Here is a 20,722-nt window from a genome sequence, read left to right as displayed (position 1 = left end):
TCTCGGCCAATGGATGTAAATAATAGCTGACCATCTAATAATAGGATCATCATTCTAATTTAGAGATAATGTGCCACTTGCCTGTCAGTTCTCAGTGGTTTATTCATCGTGTTGTGCACATGTAATGCGTCGTATATTGGGGTCGACAAAGCGATCTCTGTCCTGAACAGCATATCGGCAGGTCTCACTGTATGGGTATATGGTTTTCGAAGCCAGGTCTATCTGCCATAATGGCTCATGCGCAAAACTGTATCCTTTCATTTAATACGTTTAAGATGACTCGCGGGGAGAATAATTCGCAACATCTAAGGGTTCTCGAGTCTTTGTTTACCCTCAAAATTAAGCCTAGCCCAAACGACATGCCTTCAACGGATCACTGTCTGACCTTAGAGCTCTATATTGTGTTTGAGTTTGTTTATTCTTAATACCATAAATGAATATAATGTTAATGAATATAATGTTTTTGTGGATTTTAATTTTTGTGCAAGTTACTGTACACCTTTTTTTTCTGGTTGTACGGAACCTTTTTACATCGATATGTCTTCAGTTAGTTTTAGTCTATAATTTCTGAACTTATGGTATAATGTAACGGTTCTAAGTGATATTGTTTATGTTTTACGGGTTTGTTCAGCGATGATGAGGCTGAGCCTCGAAATGTGGGACAAATTATCACAAAACAATTGAAGAAATTTGTTTCATGTGTTTCAGCCCTGATATATACATACTCATAGGAGGTACGATCATTCGGTTAATGCGAAAGTACCATTATATAAGCCTCAGGGGAAACCATAAATGTAAGTCATGGAAAAGGAGCTATTCTTTTATCACAAATAATTTGGCCTCTAATCATTCACTTTCTTTTCATTTTATTCATGTTATTAACAAAAGGTATAAACAAAAAGAAAACAAAGACCACAACGCAGCAGTTTTAAGATACATGTTCAGTTCGTCTATTTCCTCGGAGAGGGAAGTGAACAGATGATGCAACTTGCTTTCTCTTGCAGGATAGCTACGCTGAAGCGCTGAAGTAGGAAGCTGGCTGGTCTCCTCTCGTCCTCAGATGAATAGATGAGCCGGGAGCCTGGGTCGTTAAGATAACGAGGAACATTCTTCCCACAAGATCCCAGCATTTCCGAACGAAGTGGAACACCAACTTACTGAGGTTGCCAAGCCCCATACTTTAACATTCCTCTGTTGTTCCCTGAAGTCTGCAGCAGGACTTTGATTTCCTGAGGTCTTTTCCAAACGCTCCTCCGCCCAGCTGGAAACACATGTGTCCTTCCCACAAATCTGCTGTCAGTCCTTTGTTCAGACGTACGATATTACGTATCGTCAGGACGCGGCTTGACTCTCTCATTGGACCTGAGGAGTTAAGGTTCGCTTTCCAGTGGACAATTGCCGGAAGCAAGACTTCTTTAAACGATGTGTCGTCGACCTCACTGTGCTTGGCTTGCCATCCAACAAAACCCTTCCCTCTGAGAGTATGTTAGCCATACTGGTGCTGACAGCTACTTCTCTGCCGCAGAGGCACTGATGAGATATAAGGGTGTCGAGGCGGAGGGTAATACCAATGCGAAACTCATGTTGGGTCAAGACGAGTACCAAGGAAAGAGTCTTGGAAAGCAAGGAAGTCCCCCGAGTGGAAAAATTATATTATATTCATATATCATAAAGAATAAATAAAAATATAAGCAAGACTGTCACCAACGCTTCCCAGATATGAAAAAAAAGTTTACGGAAGCCTGAAACCAGAATTGTACGTCCCTCCACCCCCTTATATATATATATATATATATATATATATATATATATATATATATATATATATATATATGTTTGTGTGTGTGTGTGTGTGTGTGTGTGTGTGTGTGTGTTTTTACTTCACTTACCCGGATCCCTTTTGATCCGGATGGCTAAACTGGGGAAAAAAAATGTTTACAACATTTTTTAATATCCATACACCATTTATCCACATAGAGCCAACATTAACGAAATTGACTGGGAAAAAAAAAATGCATTTAGATTCAGCCATCCGGCAAAGTGACGGGCGGCCGATCAAAGGCTTGTTGCGGTCAGCCGAAGCCCACCGGTATTGACCGGTTCAGGTGCCCCCGTGTCACGCACTTCAGGGCCTTAGGGGGGAGAGGAGGGAGGTTCTCTCTCTCTCTCTCTCTCTCTCTCTCTCTCTCTCTCTCTCTCTCTCTCTCTCTCTCTCTCTCTCCAAGCGGCGCCTGTGTTGCAGTCGGGGGGGGGGGGGGGGGGGGGGGGGGGTCCACCTAATCATTCAGCTGATTACAGGCAAATGCGAAACAACTTGGGATTTCTTTCTTCTTTTTTTTTTTTTTTTCAAAAGCTTCGTATTTGTGCTGTTGTACTGTGAGACTTATATTTCACACGAGGGCTAAATCCAGCCACCTCCTCTGTAGGTGTTACTGCTGTTGCTGCTGCTGAAGAATCAGTGCTTGACGGACATATGACCGCCCCACTGCACGACGTAATCCCAGGAAGGACGCTGACGAACTAGGAGCGGGACTGGTCCCACCATCTGCAACAACACAAGCTCTGAAAAGTCTGCACTGGACGACACGGAGCGGCAGCTCATGGACACGGTGTGCGGCGGTGTCTGGATATGCAGAGCGATCCCAAACACGTCCTCTGGACGCGGCAGCACCATGCACTAACTCCCCGTGTGTAGAGCAACAAGCACATCCGACATGGTGATACTCGTGTCTTGGGAGATATGTTGACGGAAGTGTCTGGCACTACGAGATGATGCAGGGACATTATCATTACCATTACTGAACTATGGGGTCGCTGAAGCACCCAAATTTATTCAGAGTTTACGAGCCTGCCTTTGTTAAACAGCCATCAAAATTCACTCTAAAAGTCAAATGAAAAGTGTAATGGAATGTGCACCACTGATGGAAAACATCAGAATCAGAAATGAATAGAAATGGATGCCAGTTCATCTTGATGATATCTTGATTACAATCAAAAACATAGTTTTTTTTTTTTTCTGCTAATCAAACTCGCTGTGTTTTCAGGTGTTATCTTCTCCGTTTCAACTACTTCCCCCACTTACTGTTTTCCTTTCTCCACCCACGCATTCTTTCTCCTCCTCCTCTTTTCTCGTCTCTGACGCTATCAAAAGCGCTGCTCGACGATGCGTACATGGGAGCATAGGACTCTGCTTGGCGCTGCTGACATTTCATGTCCGGTCTTAACACTGTTGACACAGAAGCAATTTGGGGGTAAATTTGAATGCCATGACCTCGATCAAGACTTATCTTTCCTCCTGTGACTTTGACTTAAACCTTACCACCGTCTACGCCTTGTCTTACTCTTCAGTGCTGCCTGTGGCTTCCCTTACATGACAACATTGCCCTTGACCTCCCGTCATGCAATCCCTTACCTCGCTGGTTCATCTTTGCTTATAACTTCCCTTCAGCCTTAACACGACAAGTGACCTTGCTTAACCTTTTGACTCTACTTAGTTCTTCAACACTGCCTCTGCTCGTGCTTGCACTTTACCACAGCCTCGAACTTTTGTCACTTCTGAGCTGACAACTGTGATGCATTGGGGAAACTTAATCTCTTACTTATATTTATTACTCAGACACTGATGATTTATTGTTAAAAATGCATCGGTCATCTCTTATTATGAATTCTCCTCCACCTTCCACCAGCATCAGCACAAAGTATTAAACGTAAATCACAGTCTCATGTAGAATAAAAAAGGTGACTTTCCTAAAACTTCCTCCAAAAATACTTTGCTTAATTTATTTTAGTTCCCGTCCGTGTTGTTGCACTTCCTTAATTGTTCGCATTTTCAAGATCAATATTCATTTCTCAATGAATGCTGCTCCTACTCTTAAGAAAGAAAATATCAGTCATTCACCGACAATTTCAACAAACACCACTCCGAAGTTCCTCACCTCACTGGCGAATACGTCCCTGCCACCTTCATGTTTGTCGCCCTCTCTTTATCATCTTACTGCTACTTTCAAACTCAGTGTGTCGACTGTCTGAACCTTTAGTTCATTACACCTCCTTTATACAAACCCAGACGTGCGACCCGCTAGTCCAGTCCCCGTCATCAGTGCTCTGTCTCAACCCTACACCGCAATACACACACTTATGCCATCCTCTTCCTCATAGAACGCACGACAGTGTTTGCCGCAGTACAGCGGACAGCGTCCGAGCATCGCCATATATGTGCTTGCAGCTGGTATGTGCGTGTACCTCCTCCGTCTCGCTACACTATAGTGAAGAAATTTTTCGCTGAAACTTCGACACTCTGTCTTAGCTCATTTAAGCTTTGAGTCTGACTCCGACTCTGCCTGATCCCCAGCACTGTCTCAGTTCTGCTCTGAACCTCTAAACACTCACTCGAACCTTACGAACCCCTTGCCCCTCCAGGGCTACACCCTCACACCATCACCTCCCACACATCGTACACACTAACTCCATCTTGGGGCACCCCTCCCGAAGCCATAAAGGCGGGCCACTCTCTCGTTTCCCTGCCTCCCTAACCCCTATGCCTCCATTATCAAAGGAAATCTGGTCCCTTGCGCCACGTCCTCTCCTAGATTCAATTTGGCCTCAACACAGCCAGCTGGTGGCATTTCTCACCTCTTGCCCTCACTTCTCCCCCGTTCTACTCACTCACAACTTTCTCTCTCACTCACTTCTCCATCCATTTCAACCCTCCTTACCTTCCGCTCACTCCCTCCTGCTACGCAACTCCCTCTCGCTTTCACACTTCCCTTATACCTACACACTTTTCTTACACTTGAGGAAAGAATGAAGGTGCATGGATTAACTTCCAAAGTACACCTCGTGCTTGTACATAGTACTTGCTCAACAGAAAAAGGAAACCTTATGAAAACATAATGTATTAAGAATATGACGATGATTTTCCTAACCGAGTTCCAAGAACTATAACTAAACCCAGACGCCAACCTTCAGAGAGCGAGCCAGATGACAGAGGTAATGACGAGCGACAAGTGCCAGGGAACACGTCGGGTATCCTTCACTGTCACGTTTGGAAGCAACAGCACTGTATACAGTCGTGGACTGAAGTCCAAAGAAAAGCCTTAGGTCCTGAAGTCCCGTTTAGCGCCTGGTCGAGGCTGTACCGAGTCCTCTTGTTTCGACATTCCGAGACAGAACCTGGGATATGCCTGGTCGAAGCTGTACCGAGTCCTCTGTCTCGACAGTCCGAGATAGAACCTGGGATATGCCTGGTCGAAGCTGTACCGAGTCCTGTGATCCCTGCCTGTGAAGGCAGAGGTTCTGGTACAGCTTCGAACGGGGATCTGTCAACAGAATGACTGATTTTCAGAGACTCAAAAGTTCACGTTCAATTATCAGAACGTTATCAGAGTTCAGTTACAAATTAATATCAGCATTTCATAACAGTTCAAAATAGAAAATTCTGTCTCATAAAACACTATCCTTTACACTGAATCAGGTTGTTGAAAATAGCTTCAGGAAGATTCATACTCACGTATTAAAGGCAGCAGTCTGCCTGTCTCTACGTGGTTACCTATTTGTACTGTACGGTGAGAAATGTTTACACTCATAGGACGTCATCTTTTTAACACTCTGCTACCTTATTCCTTACTACACACACACACACACACACACACACACACACACACACACACACTGGTGTAGTGTGTGTGTGTGTGTGTGTGTGTGTGTGTGTGTGAGTGTGTGTGTGCTTGTTTACAGTTTCCTGCGTTAGCGAAGTAGTGTCATCGACAGATGAAGGAACTATACTTGTTTACTCGCATCCACTCTCAATCAATCACGTATAAGGTACTTATGCCATGTATATATATATATATATATATATATATATATATATATATATATATATATATATATAAGAATATGTTTTTCCTCCAAAATCATCAGAGCGAAGCACAGATGTTGGGCTGGTGTCTCGCGCTTCGCCTCTCCGGCGTTCGGCTCACAACATCCTCATCTTCTTGTCCCTGGGGCATCGAAAGAAACTCATCCCTGACCCTTCACCGTCGTCACACGCCGCTGCACAACAATGAGGCATATTTGCAACTGGAGGCAGCCAACCATGCAACGGCGACAACAATGGCGGCGAAAAACATGACGTCACAGGCCTCTTCCATGGCCTAGGCTACTACTATTGCCGAGAGGGAGGCTGGGTATTCGCCTGCATCCTCCTACGGTTCAATACGAGTCTTTGAGCCTTAACCTTACGAGCAAGACGGTAGAATGCCCTTGAGAAGGACGGTAAAGGCCCTTGCGCACGATGGTGGGGTCTTTAGAGTATGACGGCAGGGCCTTTGAGCTCGACGGTATGGCCTTTGAGCTCGACGATATGTCCCTTGAGCACGATGGTTGGGCCTTTAGAGTATGACGGTAAGGTAGGGCCTTTGAGCACAATGGTAAGGTCCTTGAACACAACGGTAGCGCTCTTGAGCACGGCAGGATTGCCCTTTGAACACGACGGCAATACCTTCGGGGACAATATTGCGTGAACTTTAACCTCGCCCTTAATCATCCCGGTCAAAGGCAAGGCCCCCATACCCAAGGGTCGCACCGTCGTGTTCAAGGGTCGTATCCTCGTACTCACGGGTCGTACCGTCGTGCTTCAGAGTTTATGTGTAACTACCCACATAGGTATTTCTTTATGGTAATTAACCTTATGATAATGCATTCACAGTTACCATGACCTCATATATAACCAATACATTCTGGCTGTTAGGGACACATGTTGTTCGTCTATGTCCATAAAAGTAGAGGTCTGTGGTACAGGTCTGTGGTACAGGTCTGTGGTACAGGTCTGTGGTACAGCAAATGTTAGCTGCAATCTAGGTAAGGATCTTACTTAAGGTTAGTGCCATCACTGCAGCACCGTTTTATAAGGCAGGTCCGCAATACTATGGTAGGATGATTAGCGTAGTGTACTATGGTAGGATGATTAGTGTAGTGTACTGTGGTAGGATGATAAGTGTAGTGTACTATGTTAGGATGACTAGTGTAGTGTACTATGTTAGGATGATTAGTGTAGTGCACTATGTTAGGATGATTAGTGTAGTGCACTATTAGGATTAGTGTAGTGCACTATGTTAGGATGACTAGTGTAGTGCACTATGTAAGGATGATTAGTGTAGTGCACTATGTAAGGATGATTAGTGTAGTGCACTATGTAAGGATGATTAGTGTAGTGTAGTATTCAATATATTTACTGTGAATCTACAAGTGCACGACTGACGCTGCATGAGAACAGGTGCATCATTTGACCGGATTCACATCTGGTTGTTATTCATACCACAATGTCTGTGTGGTGTAACCGTGACTCATGGAGAGGGTGAGTCCTCTCAAATGATCATTAAAAAAGTTGATACGTGTTCGACGTACATAGGAATAATATTGTATTTATATCATAACTATTTCGCACATATACGATAACGAAGCGGTGGCATCACAGTGTCATACTGTGATGTGATTTGAATGAAGGACACACACACAAAAAAGAGGAAGAAAACAGTGAAGGCGCTCTGCTTAACAGGATTATGTAACCCGCTTACCTCCATTATATTCAACGACACGAGAGATGAATTCAAGTTCATGTATGTTATGAAAATGATGAAGAGCTTTTGATTAAGCGTGTTTTACGCCCAGAATCTCACACCCAGTACCTACGTCCTGCAAGCTGTTGCCTTCGTGGTGGTGACCATATCAGGGGCAGGACTGTGACACATTGGCTCCCAAATGTAGTAAACATTCACACACTACCAACCAACTGTAGCTAAATTTCACACACTACCTTTCAACTGTAGCTACCTTCCACGAGCTGCCTATCAATTGTAGTTCACGTCCACACACTGTCTACTAACTGCAGCTCGTTCTCACGCATTAAATATAGCCGGTAAACAGAGTGCGCTGAGTGTGACGGTATTCCACTCATGTGTTGTGCAGGGAGGTGAAAGGCGTGCACAGGATAAAGTAAATTGGAACAATTTGATATACAAGGGGCGACTTGCTATCAATGAACTGAACCATGGTATGTGAAAAGGACGGGGGAAACCAAAGAAAAAAGTCTGGTTGTGGATAGGGAGGTGTGGTTTCGGTGCAGTGCACATGACAGATAGAGAATGGATGTGGGCGAAGGCAGCCTATCTTCGTCTGTTCCTGGCGCTATCTTGCTAACGCGGGAAAAGGCTACCAAGTTTGAAAGAAAAGAAAATACACACACACACACACACACACACACACATATATATACATATATATATATATATATATATATATATATATATATATATATATATATATATATATATATATATATATATCCCTGGGGATAGGGGAGAAAGAATACTTCCCACGTATTCCCTGCGTGTCGTAGAAGGCGACTAAAAGGGAAGGGAGCGGGGGGCTGGAAATCCTCCCCTCTCATTTTTTTTTTTAATTTTCCAAAAGAAGGAACAGAGAACGAGACCAGGTGAGGATATTCCCTCAGAGGCCCAGTCCTCTGTTCTTAACGCTACCTTGCTAACGCGGGAAATGGCGAATAGTTTGAAAGATATATATATATATATATATATATATATATATATATATATATATATATATATATTACTTTATCTAGCCCCAGAGAGTTTGTCAGTCGAAGAAGATATAGGGTCCTTAACATCAGTAAACCCAAGAACTCTTGAGAAACCTCTTTAATATTCCGAAGCCTCTCAACAACCCGCATGTCTTCCCACAGTTCACACAGACTGGTGGTTGGCTCCGTCCGCCTGCATAGTCCAGCATGCATCAGGCCGCTACATCAACACCTGCAGCCTTGGCTCGTTTTCCCTTAGTAAAGCTGTCGCCCCTGCTACACGTTCCCACTCTCACCTTCCCTCTGCATTCCGTACTCAACTTCTCGTACAGTTCACTGTGTCTCTCCTACACTATCACTCTTTTCTTTCTTACTTTCCAAGGTCTTTATCTCCTTCTTGCACTTATCTTCCCCTAAAGTAAACTTCATCTTACATCCCTTCCAACACTTGCCTTCCCACGCTTCTCTTAAGCCCCTCACACCTACTTCATTCTTATCCTCCTTCCCATAAACCTTCCTTCAGCTTCATTCTTTATCAATGATCTTCTTTCTCCACCTAATTTTTCTCCTTCTCCATTCAAGTCTTCCTCTCTTACTTCCTTGCCCTCTCTACTCTACAGCCTAAAGCTTTACCTCCTTTGCTCACGCCATCTAAGGTAGATCAGGAATTTATGATACTATTACAGTCCTACAGCAAGATCACCTCGTCACGGACCCTCAGGTCTTGTGTTATGTGGCGCTCCTGTGTACCCTTCCTCCTTAAGTAACGGCTCTCCCTCCGTCTCCCAGGCGCTTTCCCCTCTCCCTCACTTAAACCTCCCTGTCTCTCCCGCACTTTTCTCTCACTTCGCGGGGCCTTCCCCTCCATATCACACGGATGAATATTGCCGCTTCTCCCTCATCTTTTACGCTCAATAAATCTTGGAAATACTGCTTCTATCTATTTCTGATACCGTCCTCTCTTTTGGGCGTCTGTGGTGGTGGCTCTATCCTCCGCTTTTATTCTCTTTACTTATTCGATATTTAATATTTTGTATTTTTTTTAAGTATAATTTTTTTCCATAATTTATCAACATCTCTGCCAGAACACAATACTGTTAGAACACAACTCTGCCAGAACACAATACTGCCAGAACACAACTCTGCCAGAACACAATACTGTTAGAACACAACTCTGCCAGAACACAATACTGTTAGAACACAACTCTGCCAGAACACAACTCTGCCAGAAGACAATACTATTAAAACACAACTGTAACCGAACACAATACAGCCAAAACACAGCTCTGCTAGAACACAATACTTCTAGAACACAACTCTGCCAGAACACAGTGCTTCTATAACACAACTCTACCAGAACACAATACTGCTAGAACACAATACTACTGGCACACAGTACTGCTAGAACACAACTCTGCCAGAACACAATACTGCCAAAACATAATACTGACATAGAACAACGCTACCACAACCCAACTACTGCAAAAATACATTCAGTCTACGAGAAGATGACACATGATCATGAATGACTTCAGACAACACTTTCCACGGCAATGACTGATCATATCATTATCAACAATAATTACTAAGACCACTTCCAACGAACATGATTGATTACACGATGATTATCAACAATTTCTGATCTCTGGAGATGAAGGAGAAGGGATGGTACTCACATACTCTTGCATGTCGTAGTGGAAGGCGACTATGATGGGGGATGCGGGGGTGTCTTGCAGTGCTCCCTTCTGTATTATCATGTCATCAAGGTGGGAACAGAGGAGCTGAGAGGATTTTTTTTTCCTTGAAGACCCAGTTCATGACTCTCCATCTCCATGCTGGTAAAGAAAAGAAATTAAGTGAATAACAATAATAATAATAATAATAATAATAATAATAATAATAATAATAATGATAATAATAACAGTAATAATAATGATAATAATAACAATGATAATAACAATAATAATAATGATAATAATAATAATAATAATAATAATAATAATAATAATAATAATAATGATAATAACAATAATAATAACAATAATAATAATAATAATGATAATAATAATAATAATGATAATAATAATAATAATAATAATAATGATAATGATAATTTCCAGCACCCAAATTCTAGAGCAGTGACTAATTACATAATAATAATACTCACTCGCCAACACCACGTAGCAAACTGATCAGTTTCCTACAATGACACGGTCCACTACGGTAAACGATCATCAACGTCGTTCAGGGATAACGAGCGCTTATCATCGACTCGACGCTTCCCAGACAACGAGAGATAAACAAGACACAACACTGACACACTGGTTCTTGGACGGGATCTCGTGTGTAACAGGACAATCATCCCCCACACTGACAACAGACTGTTGAAAAGATGAGGGTTTAATGACACACTGGAGCCGCAGGATCACGGCCTTTTACCTGAGAGAGAGAGAGAGAGAGAGAGAGAGAGAGAGAGAGAGAGAGAGAGAGAGAGAGAGAGAGAGAGAGAGAGAGAGGAAGGTGGGGAATACTAGGGTAGTGCCCAGAACGGGAGGTACGGCAGGAACGAGACAACCCATCGATTCATTCTAAGAAAAGGATCTCTAATGGATCCACTGGGAATCTATAACGTCTGAACACGGTGGTCCAAGTGGAATGAAACAGAGGCTGGACGAGGAAGCACGTTATAGCGTGGGGGAGCAGCAGCAGCAACAGTGATGAGGAACAGTGACGGAAGCCATTGACGGGTGCCAGTGCTGGGAGCCAGTGACGGGGAACAGTGACAAAAGCCAGTGAGGTGCAGACACTCGCCCTTGTAGTCTTCTCTCTCAGGTCACAACACCATTGCCGTCACCAGAAGCAGCAGGGGCCACCATCACCAGAAATGCCACTAACCACTACAAGAGTGCTATCAGCAAACAGCAAGAACTCTTTGAGCAACGTCAACACCAGAAACAACAACTACGACGACAGAAACGACAATAACTACTACGACGACGACGACGACGAAGACTACAACAACAACAGTAACTCGAGGCATAAAACGCACTAACAACGGCAGACAGACAAATACAAAATGTAGGGTAGTGGGCGAATCCAATATTGGGTGCGGGGGAGTACGGACCCCCGGCAATAACGAAGCCAATAAGAGCGCTGTCACATCACTCATGGTGGGACTAACAATCCCAAGGCATCAGTCTTACTATCTCTATTACTAGTTGCGCTATTGACAATGGTTGACTTTATATTTTTCAGTAAGGGTGTCGATAGATTACTGCAAATGAATGTATGTTCGAGTTTCCATTTCCAATCCTTCTCTCCCTTCTTGTCTGTATGTCAGCTTGTTTGTGTTAGAGTCTTTGTCACCTTAAGGAGTCTGAACCCGATTCCCTGAAGCACTGTGGACTCGCCCACTTCACCTGCAGGGCCAGCCATTGACTAGAGTTTATAAGAAAAAAAAAAAATGTTGCGCACAATATCGTTCTCTCTCTCTCTCTTCTCTCTCTCTCTCTCTCTCTCTCTCTCTCTCTCTCTCTCTGTATCTTCATAAATAAGCTTGATCTTCACTTGTCCCTCTCCGGTACTGAATAATTCATTCAATCACTCATCACAACGTAGTGGTAGGTATGTTACGCTACCTTCTGAACATGCCAACATTGTTTGCCCCATGTCAACTGCTATGAGAGAGCGTCAGTCAGAATTACTGTACCATCCTTCAATATCAGGAATATACACATGGTAAGGTGAGAGGATGGAGGCTCAAGTTTATCCTTACTACTGTCTTTAACAAAGAGTGAAAGGGGATGCCTCTCGTTGGTGATGGGATGCATGACATATTCAAGTTCATATTACCTGGTGACTTGTCTATAATAATTTCCGTCAGGCTTATTAATCCTGCAAAGTGTTTTTCATCTGTTTTCCGTGCGGCGGGATGCCTGAGGGAGTGGAAGGTGGGGATAGAGCCTTTGTTATACTATCCTTTTCTTCTGCTACTTTTAAGTGGACTTGCCTTTCTAAGAAGTGTTAAGGCCAGACCATCTCACCTGGACCCTGGATCTCTGTGGTCTGTGTATGTATGTATAAATTTCAGCGGCGCCCCACCACAACAGCTCAGTGAAATGCTTCATTGTGTTACGCCGACCTCAGGGGAGCTGTGTTGTCATTGTCCGGGGGTGATAGACACCCGCCTGCTGAGAGAGAGAGAGAGAGAGAGAGAGAGAGAGAGAGAGAGAGAGAGAGAGAGGTCTGTCTCATCATACTCATACTCAGGGGGAGTCTGTCGTTGAGTGTGACCCACTACTCACCTCTACACCAGGTCATTTCTCATCACCTCTGAGACAACGCTTTGGCTCTCTCTTTCTTTTTTCCCCCCCTCTCTCTCATCCCTGACCGTAGAGACGACAACACCCACTTAAAAAAAGAAAAAAAAAACTATAAATTAGTCCTTCCTGGTTGGGAGACTCTCTGGCAAATATTTCCCCTCCGACACCCGAAACCAATTTACACAGAGTCACTACTCCAACAGTAAATCCCAATTACGAGAGGAGAGAGAGAGAGAGAGAGAGAGAGAGAGAGAGAGAGAGAGAGAGAGAGAGAGAGAGAGAGAGAGAGAGAGTACCTACCTACTGACGTACGTGTCTAAGACCTTCAATTACCTACGATGAGAGACGGAGTGGCAAAAAGCGCTTACGTATCTACGACCATCAAATACCTACGATGAAGCTAGAGAGAGAGAGAGAGAGAGAGAGAGAGAGAGAGAGAGAGAGAGAGAGAGAGAGAGAGAGAGAGAGAGAGAGAGGAAAAATACTGGGAAGCGTAATTGAAACTTGAGACGAGGGTATAATCTACTGGCGGAGAAAATATCGATGTTTTGGCTGCCAGACAAAGATTGGGAGCGAAGATGAGCGGGAGGACACAGCCTGGATGGTGTTAGTGTACCAAGGGTGTACCAGGGTGGGTGGGTGTAGTCTGGCCCACGTTTGGGTGTACGTGCTGACCTCTAGTGTCCGGAGGATACCTTACTTTCTATTCTGATCTTTCATGGAGAGATAGATAGATAGATAGATAGAGAGAGAGAGAGAGAGAGAGAGAGAGAGAGAGAGAGAGAGAGAGAGAGAGAGAGAGAATGTGTGATTATCATTTTATACTGAACGGGAGGAGGTTGTACACTCGTGGGGTTCCCATCTCTTAAACATTTTCTACTATTCATGATTTCACCACTTATTCCGTTCATCTACTATTCTGATGTTGTAAAAGTACTTTCTATACGTCTCCTCTTGACCAACTTCTTGCTTCGTTTCTCGCGAGAACCCCTAGTGGCTCTTTCTATACATCTGTCAAAGTGTTTTTCACTGTCGACGTCACTAAGTGGTATATGAACTTGAGGGTTGTGGTGGCTGCCCCCAGACCCTGCCTTCCTTGGCACCTCCTTCGCCTCCTCCTCCTCCTCCTGGTTAAGCTTCTTCATTCCACTTCGTCCCCCTTGACGTCGCCCTCCACAGCAGCGGGTCTCTCTCTCACCCTTCCTCTTCCCCTTACAGACATCCTCTCCCTTCCCTGCTCCTATCCCATTATCCCAACCCTCGTCCGATAACCCCATCATCCAGGTAACATCCCTCTCTCATCTCTATTCTTCCCCCCTCTCCCACATCTCTATCCCCCTTTCCCATTTACATGACCATGCTTCCTCCTCCCCTTTACCCCTCTCCCGCTTCTGCAGCCCCAAGTTCCCCCCCTCTGCAATCCCCCTCTCTTCGTTTAAATTTCCACCTCCCCTCCCCCGAGGCCGGCTTTATCAGTGCCCGGGTGTAACAGATGGCCTCTGCCACGCCAGTTAACAAGCGCTTGTAACGTGTGACGCCGCGCCGCTGGGACACGTTGCTGAGGTACACGACGACTGATGGTAAAACATGGGAGTGCAACAGACCCATGTGCTCACCCACGCCAAAACGTATCCACAGATATTGCGAACCTTTGACCTCAATATTCAAAAGACGAACTAGGGGTGTGTCGCTGTGAGCTGCCGCATCAAGTCAGCTCGCTGACTTCCTCCAGTATTGCTGCTGACGGCGAGAAACTAGCAGACACGATAGCTGACGAAGGACAGGCGAGAACAGACACCTGAAGCAGGAAACACGAGAGTCTGTGTTCTGACCAACACATCACCGGCATACCTGACATAATCTTCAGTTATCATCCTATGAGTCACAAAAAAAATATATATTCATTAATGCTGTTCCATGATACTGTGTGGCGTTGATGAATCTCTGAAGACAAACAGATGTTCAAGTAATTCACAAATGAAAAGAAATCTGAATATATATGAGAAACATATTACAAACTTCCAAATTTTATTTATCTATTTATATATTTTTTTGCTTCTCTGCATTGCCTTATTTTTTGTGGCTAATCTACGTGTACTTATCTATATATATATATATATATATATATATATATATATATATATATATATATATATATATAGTCTTTTTATCTCGGATGTCTCTGGTTCGACTCGACAGGTTAATGTGTCATAACTCACAACGCTATTATGAATGAGGATTTATTGGAAAACTCAAGATATCTCTTAATTAGACTCAAAAAGGGATTTCTAACTTAGAAACGAACACCTTTGAAAAAAGACAAACGGATTGACAGGAATTGTATGAACCGAACTTGTGATACATTGGTAAAATGTAACTTTGATGTAAGTATAAGAGCGAAGATAGACACGATGGTAATCTATTGTTAAATGATGATATATGGGTGGAACTGAGTGGAAATATTCCATAGAAAAGGGAGGCATGAAATTCATACCAGCAGATACATTTTTCGGTGACAGGCAACGTGGAATTAGCGAGAGAGAGAGAGAGAGAGAGAGAGAGAGAGAGAGAGAGAGAGAGAGAGAGAGAGAGAGAGAGAGAGAGAAACAATGGAGAGCAACGGAGGTGTGGGGGGAGGGTAGGTGTTGGTGTCGACAGTGTCATGTGTCTGCCGGGGGCTTCGTTATGTCGTCAGGCAAGGTCCAGCAGGGCGGCATGTGGCGGAGGTTCTCCTCCCGGCATTCATTCTTCTCATACCATTACCTCTCGCTTACATCCTCCCCTGCACTGCATCCTCATTCTTTCCCTGAGTCCACCTGCCTGTTCTCCTTTTTACACACACACACACACACACACACACACACACACACACCCTTCAAGTTATTCCCTTCACATGCATTCTTTCCCTACGTCCGCTTTTTCTAAACTCTCACGCCATATATCAGGTTCGGCTTTAGCAGCGTCAGCTCTGCTGCTCCTGACGAAGGTTCTCCAGACCTGTGTGTGTCTTCTTCGTCCTCCATCGTTACCCCACCTTGCAACTGCTGCATCTGCAAATCTTTCCTTGCATACATATCCCCTCAAAACCCCGTCCTTTACTTCGTGTCAACCACCCCTTCCTCCTCTATCTCACTTACCATCCTCATTTCTGACTATATCTCCACTCTTGGCTCGGCACCCAGCTCTCAAAAATTTCCATCTCCTGAAGTTGTGCTCTCTATTACTCTCATATTGCATTCACGTTTCCTTTCCGTGGGCGGCAGCCCCACGCCTGCGAGACCCCGACACACTCTCCCCCGTCGCTTCACATTCTCTCTCCTCATAAGTTTCCTCCCCCAGTGCCAACAACGTGCCTCACCCTTAACAGCCTCGTCGATATCTCATCTGCCATTCCTGTTTTCCGGTAAAATTCTTCCCTAAATATCTAACATTCTGGCCTCTCTCTCTAACCTCCTCAGCGTCTAACCACAGCTCATGAATTTCCCCTTTTCAGGTAAAACTCTTCAAATTCTTTCACCGAGTCTTGCAGCAGCTGTTCCGCCCACTCCCTCATCATCACTGTATCACTCGTGTGTCCGTGTCCCCTACGGCCGCTCACTCCCACTCTCTTCCAGTCATGCTCCTATACAGAGGATCACCACTCAAAATTTCCGACGTAAAACCCGTAATTGGTTTTTCTGCTCCGAAATGACATGCTATGTGAGTGGGCGTCGCAACTCTCTTCAAATAAAGGCTCTCTCTCTCTCTCTCTCTCTCTCTCTCTCTCTCTCTCTCTCTCTCTCTCTCTCTCTCTCTCTCTCTCTCTCTCTCTCTCTCACTGCAAGTTTTACTACGATCTATCGAATGATCTGACAGTTTCAACTGGAAAGATTTCACACAAACGTAGGGATATAAGGCATGCCAACCAAACCCATATCAACCTCAAACCTCTGTCTCATTCCTGTGATCCGTCGTGACCCACGTCCAACTCTCTCTCTCTCTCTCTCTCTCTCTCTCTCTCTCTCTCTCTCTCTCTCTCTCTCTCTCTCTAAGACACATTCCTCTCCTGGTACTTTTCCCTAACGCCATCGTACTCTCATCACGCCCCACGGCTCATTTCCCTCAGCTCTACACCACACACTTTCCCCAAGTCCCTAAATGCTACACTCATATATTTCCTTTCCCTACCTAGGTTTTCCTTAACTATTGTCTTCATCTTAAATTCCTTGCCGAGTCACATGATGCCATTATTCCAGTTTCTCCCTCTCTTAGCCATATTCTGATTCCCTCAATGTTCCACATATCTTTACATCCGTCACGAGAAGTAACTCGATCTCTACGTCCAATCATATATCTTTCCCTACAAGATCACAAACGACAAGAGACAGGAGGAGATGGACAGATGACTGACAGACTCTGTGGCACCAGTGCACGGTGACACTGTCAAGCAACAGATGATGAAAATGGAATCATAATTCTTCGTCTGCAGAAATATGTGCTGATTCAAATTCTTACAGAAACCATATGCTTAAGATAACATCCTTGTGTGAAAATATTTATAGACGACGATTTGCTAACAAGCAGCACAACGACATGTTCTTTGAGTACGACTCTACGACCCTTGGAGGTGATGGCTTGGCCCTTGGCTTAACTACTACTTCAGGGTCAAGGGTCAACATGCTCAAGGGTCGTACCGTCGTCCTCAATGGTCGTACGTCGTCCTCAAAAGGTTAAATAGACCCACATCTCCAACATTCCAGGTACACGGGATCACTGTTGTATCACTCGCAGTGCACCAATACACTACTGACAAGCACGACGTTCTCCTCACTAGTACAAGCACCATGATCAAAGCATCTGTCACGCAGCTTTGACAAATGTTAGTCACGACATTTCTCCATCCACGGTCAGCACTAGACACTACGGTTCTGGAATCGATATACATCAAATGCTATCGAAAGTCGAAGCTTCCTAAGTCTCCAAAATGTCTTATAGACAAGCTCAAGACAATGTAAGGAGGTCTTTACATAACATCTTGTCATTAAACCTGGTTGAGTTTGGTGGAACTCTCGCTTCTTACACTTCCCATTCCCGGCTGGTCTCACCCACGCGAGAGGTGGGTAGCGCCACTGAGCGATCTATACTTTACAGGATAAAAAATAAAAAAAAAAATGTATCATGCCACGGGGGAATGATCTCATGCGACAATATCATTGCATGATGATGAAATAGCTTGCTAGACGGCACCGTAAATGGCTGGGAGGCGGCTCTTCCAGAAAGTCGTAAGGAAAGATTAGCTGGTGATGTATGCGTCTAACAGGCACTAAATCCCCGCTCATCACTATCGTGTTGCCTATAACGTCCGTCCTGACCGGGTTATGGGAGAAGTAGACATCTCCTTGTCCATTATGCTGGTGACGGCCTCCTGATGGAGAGAATGCGCCAGCCTCGGATGGCGAATTATAGTTAAGAGGTTCCATCAAAATACCATCAGGATACACGGGTCTTTGCCCGGCTTGATGTTTGGCTTTGACGGAGGCACTCTGTCTCAGAACCGACTGGGGAGCTCTCCTGCTTCAAGAGGGTGATCACGGTGGTGGAGGAGGAGTGGAGGAGACACCTGCCTGGGTGAGGGTGAGGGTGAGGGCGTGTCTGTGTGTCTATTTGTTTCTGATCCACTCACTCACGGTCACACATACGCTCCCTTCTCTCTCTCTCTCTCTCTCTCTCTCTCTCTCTGTCTCTCTCTCTCTCTCTCTCTCTCTCTCTCTCTTCGTTTGTGTAGGTCTAACTTTTCCTTTCATTTCACATGATCCTAATCTTATTTCTGTGTTATCGCTATCGTGAATGTACCGCTTCTACTTTACCGCACATTTTATTCACTTCCCCTGTGGTCATATCCCACATCACTCTTCCCTTGTTACGCTTCCCACTTCCCTCGGAAAGGAAAACGCAGATCGTACTTTAAACAGACACCATCAAAAGGTCATCATCATCATCCTGTTGGTGGAAGTAAAGCAGCAGGAGACACGTCCTCTCCTTGTGGTGATCTGTTCGTGGTGGGATACGTATATAATCATCTGGGTGGAGTGTGGTGGCAGGAGACATAGAGTCTTTACAGCTGGTGACGTGGGGTTGTGAGAGATCTACATTGGTGACTGTGTGGCGATGGTAGGCATATCTTTCCCTGGTGGTAGCGTGTTGGTGGTGATGTTGGTGTGCTTGTGATGGTGGTGGTGTGGTCAGGTGGTAAACATGTCCTCTGTTGTTGCTGGTGTAGTAGTGATGGTGTGAGGTTCTGTCCTATACTGATAGGGTTGTGGTTAATGGAGAATCCTGTCGCTTGCTCGAGGTCTGTGTTGACGAGAGAACCAATCTCTTCTTCGCTGGTTGTGTCAGTAAAAGAACCATGTCCTTTGGTGGATGTGGTATAGTCATGAGAGACACAGTGTGAAACGGAACAAGGGAGTCTCCCCTGAAGCAGCTAAGCTCCTCTGCTCAGTCATCAACGCCTCTTCCATCAATCAAAATGCCTCATTGAATGGAAGACTTCATATATCTTGCCAGTTCCATTGTCAATTCTCTCAGAATCTCTCTGAGTTACGACCCACTGCCACAATGCCGATCTCCCACTTACAGTGCGAAAGTTCAGCCAGGTAAACAAAGAAACTGCAACTTCCATAAACTGTCGGCACTTTGGTAAAAGGAAGAGACACACTCTCAACGTTCACTCTTAATTCTCCCGACTATACGACACTCCAGATCACGCTTAAGAACTGCTACAGCTGAACTACCGCCAACCACGCTACCATCATTGAGACCAAGACCATCTTTATACACATCAATCTCGCCTGCAACCGTGTACCATAACTCCTACTTGTCACCCTCCTCCCATCAGACATCACTCGTTCCCGAATGGTAGTTCGGAACCACAACCATAACCAGCCCAGCCCAGCACGCACAGACCGCTACAAAAACAGACCAGATCCAACTATTTGTGGACGTTTTAAATAACATATAATATCGATGTAAACACTGTCTGCGTGACAGTTTCATCTTTTTATAACCCGAGTGTCTTTATTATATGTATAAGCTTTGTATTTTCAGCTGTTAGCTAAATATCCTATCTAATAAACCATTTATCATCATTATCATTATTACCATCTATTTTTCTGTCCGCTTTATCACCTACGACTCCATCTCTGTTTTAATTACCATTCTGTTTTGCTTTTCCTCTTCCGTCATTCGCATACCGTCACGAATTCTCCTCACTCCTCTCCTGCTCCTATCCTATGGTCCTTCTGAGAATGAATGGCGAATTATAGCGGGTGATGACGGCATCAAAATGCCATCAGCATCGTTGCCGTGGATGTATTGCCGCACTCCCGCCCCAGGCTGCCTCTTCTCCTTCCACCTCGTCTCTCTTCTTCCATCTCCCTGCGCTCCCCACACCTCACCTCTGAACGCTGTGCTCTCGACAATCTCTCTCTATTTTTCATATTTTTTCTCCCTCTTCTCATTAAGTGCTGCTTATTTCATCTTCTCATTTCCATTTCTGCATCTCTTAACATTTTTCCTTGTTCTTATCTTCCTTTCATTAAAACAGACGTTCACGGGAAAGGGAGTAAGAAGGGACTTGATGGTCTATGACGAGGTTATCTGCTGGAGGACAGTAATAAACGGAGACAGAAGGATAAACCAGAAGGCACTACCTCTCCTCAAATACCTCACACTCCGGTACAACAGTCGGCAGGAAAAGAGGTAAGGAAGTGAGGGCACTATGTGGCGTAGTGAGAATCTACTGACATGGAAGGTTTATTGG

The 20,722-nt window shown here is 44.6% G+C and overlaps 1 long non-coding RNA gene across 2 annotated transcripts in view; it reads right to left on the bottom strand.

The window, feature by feature from the left end:
• Positions 1-10,284: 10,284 nt before the first annotated feature.
• Positions 10,285-20,722, bottom strand: part of LOC139752067 (uncharacterized) — a 224,768-nt gene continuing 214,330 nt past the window's right edge. For both annotated transcript variants that reach the window (XR_011713472.1, XR_011713471.1), the window contains exon 4: positions 10,285-10,434. This is a non-coding gene — a long non-coding RNA (uncharacterized lncRNA). The remainder of the gene's footprint in view (positions 10,435-20,722) is intronic.

Source organism: Panulirus ornatus, chromosome 12, assembly GCF_036320965.1.
Source record: "Panulirus ornatus isolate Po-2019 chromosome 12, ASM3632096v1, whole genome shotgun sequence".
Classification (NCBI taxonomy): domain Eukaryota; kingdom Metazoa; phylum Arthropoda; class Malacostraca; order Decapoda; family Palinuridae; genus Panulirus; species Panulirus ornatus.
This window is presented reverse-complemented; position numbering and strand designations above follow the sequence as displayed.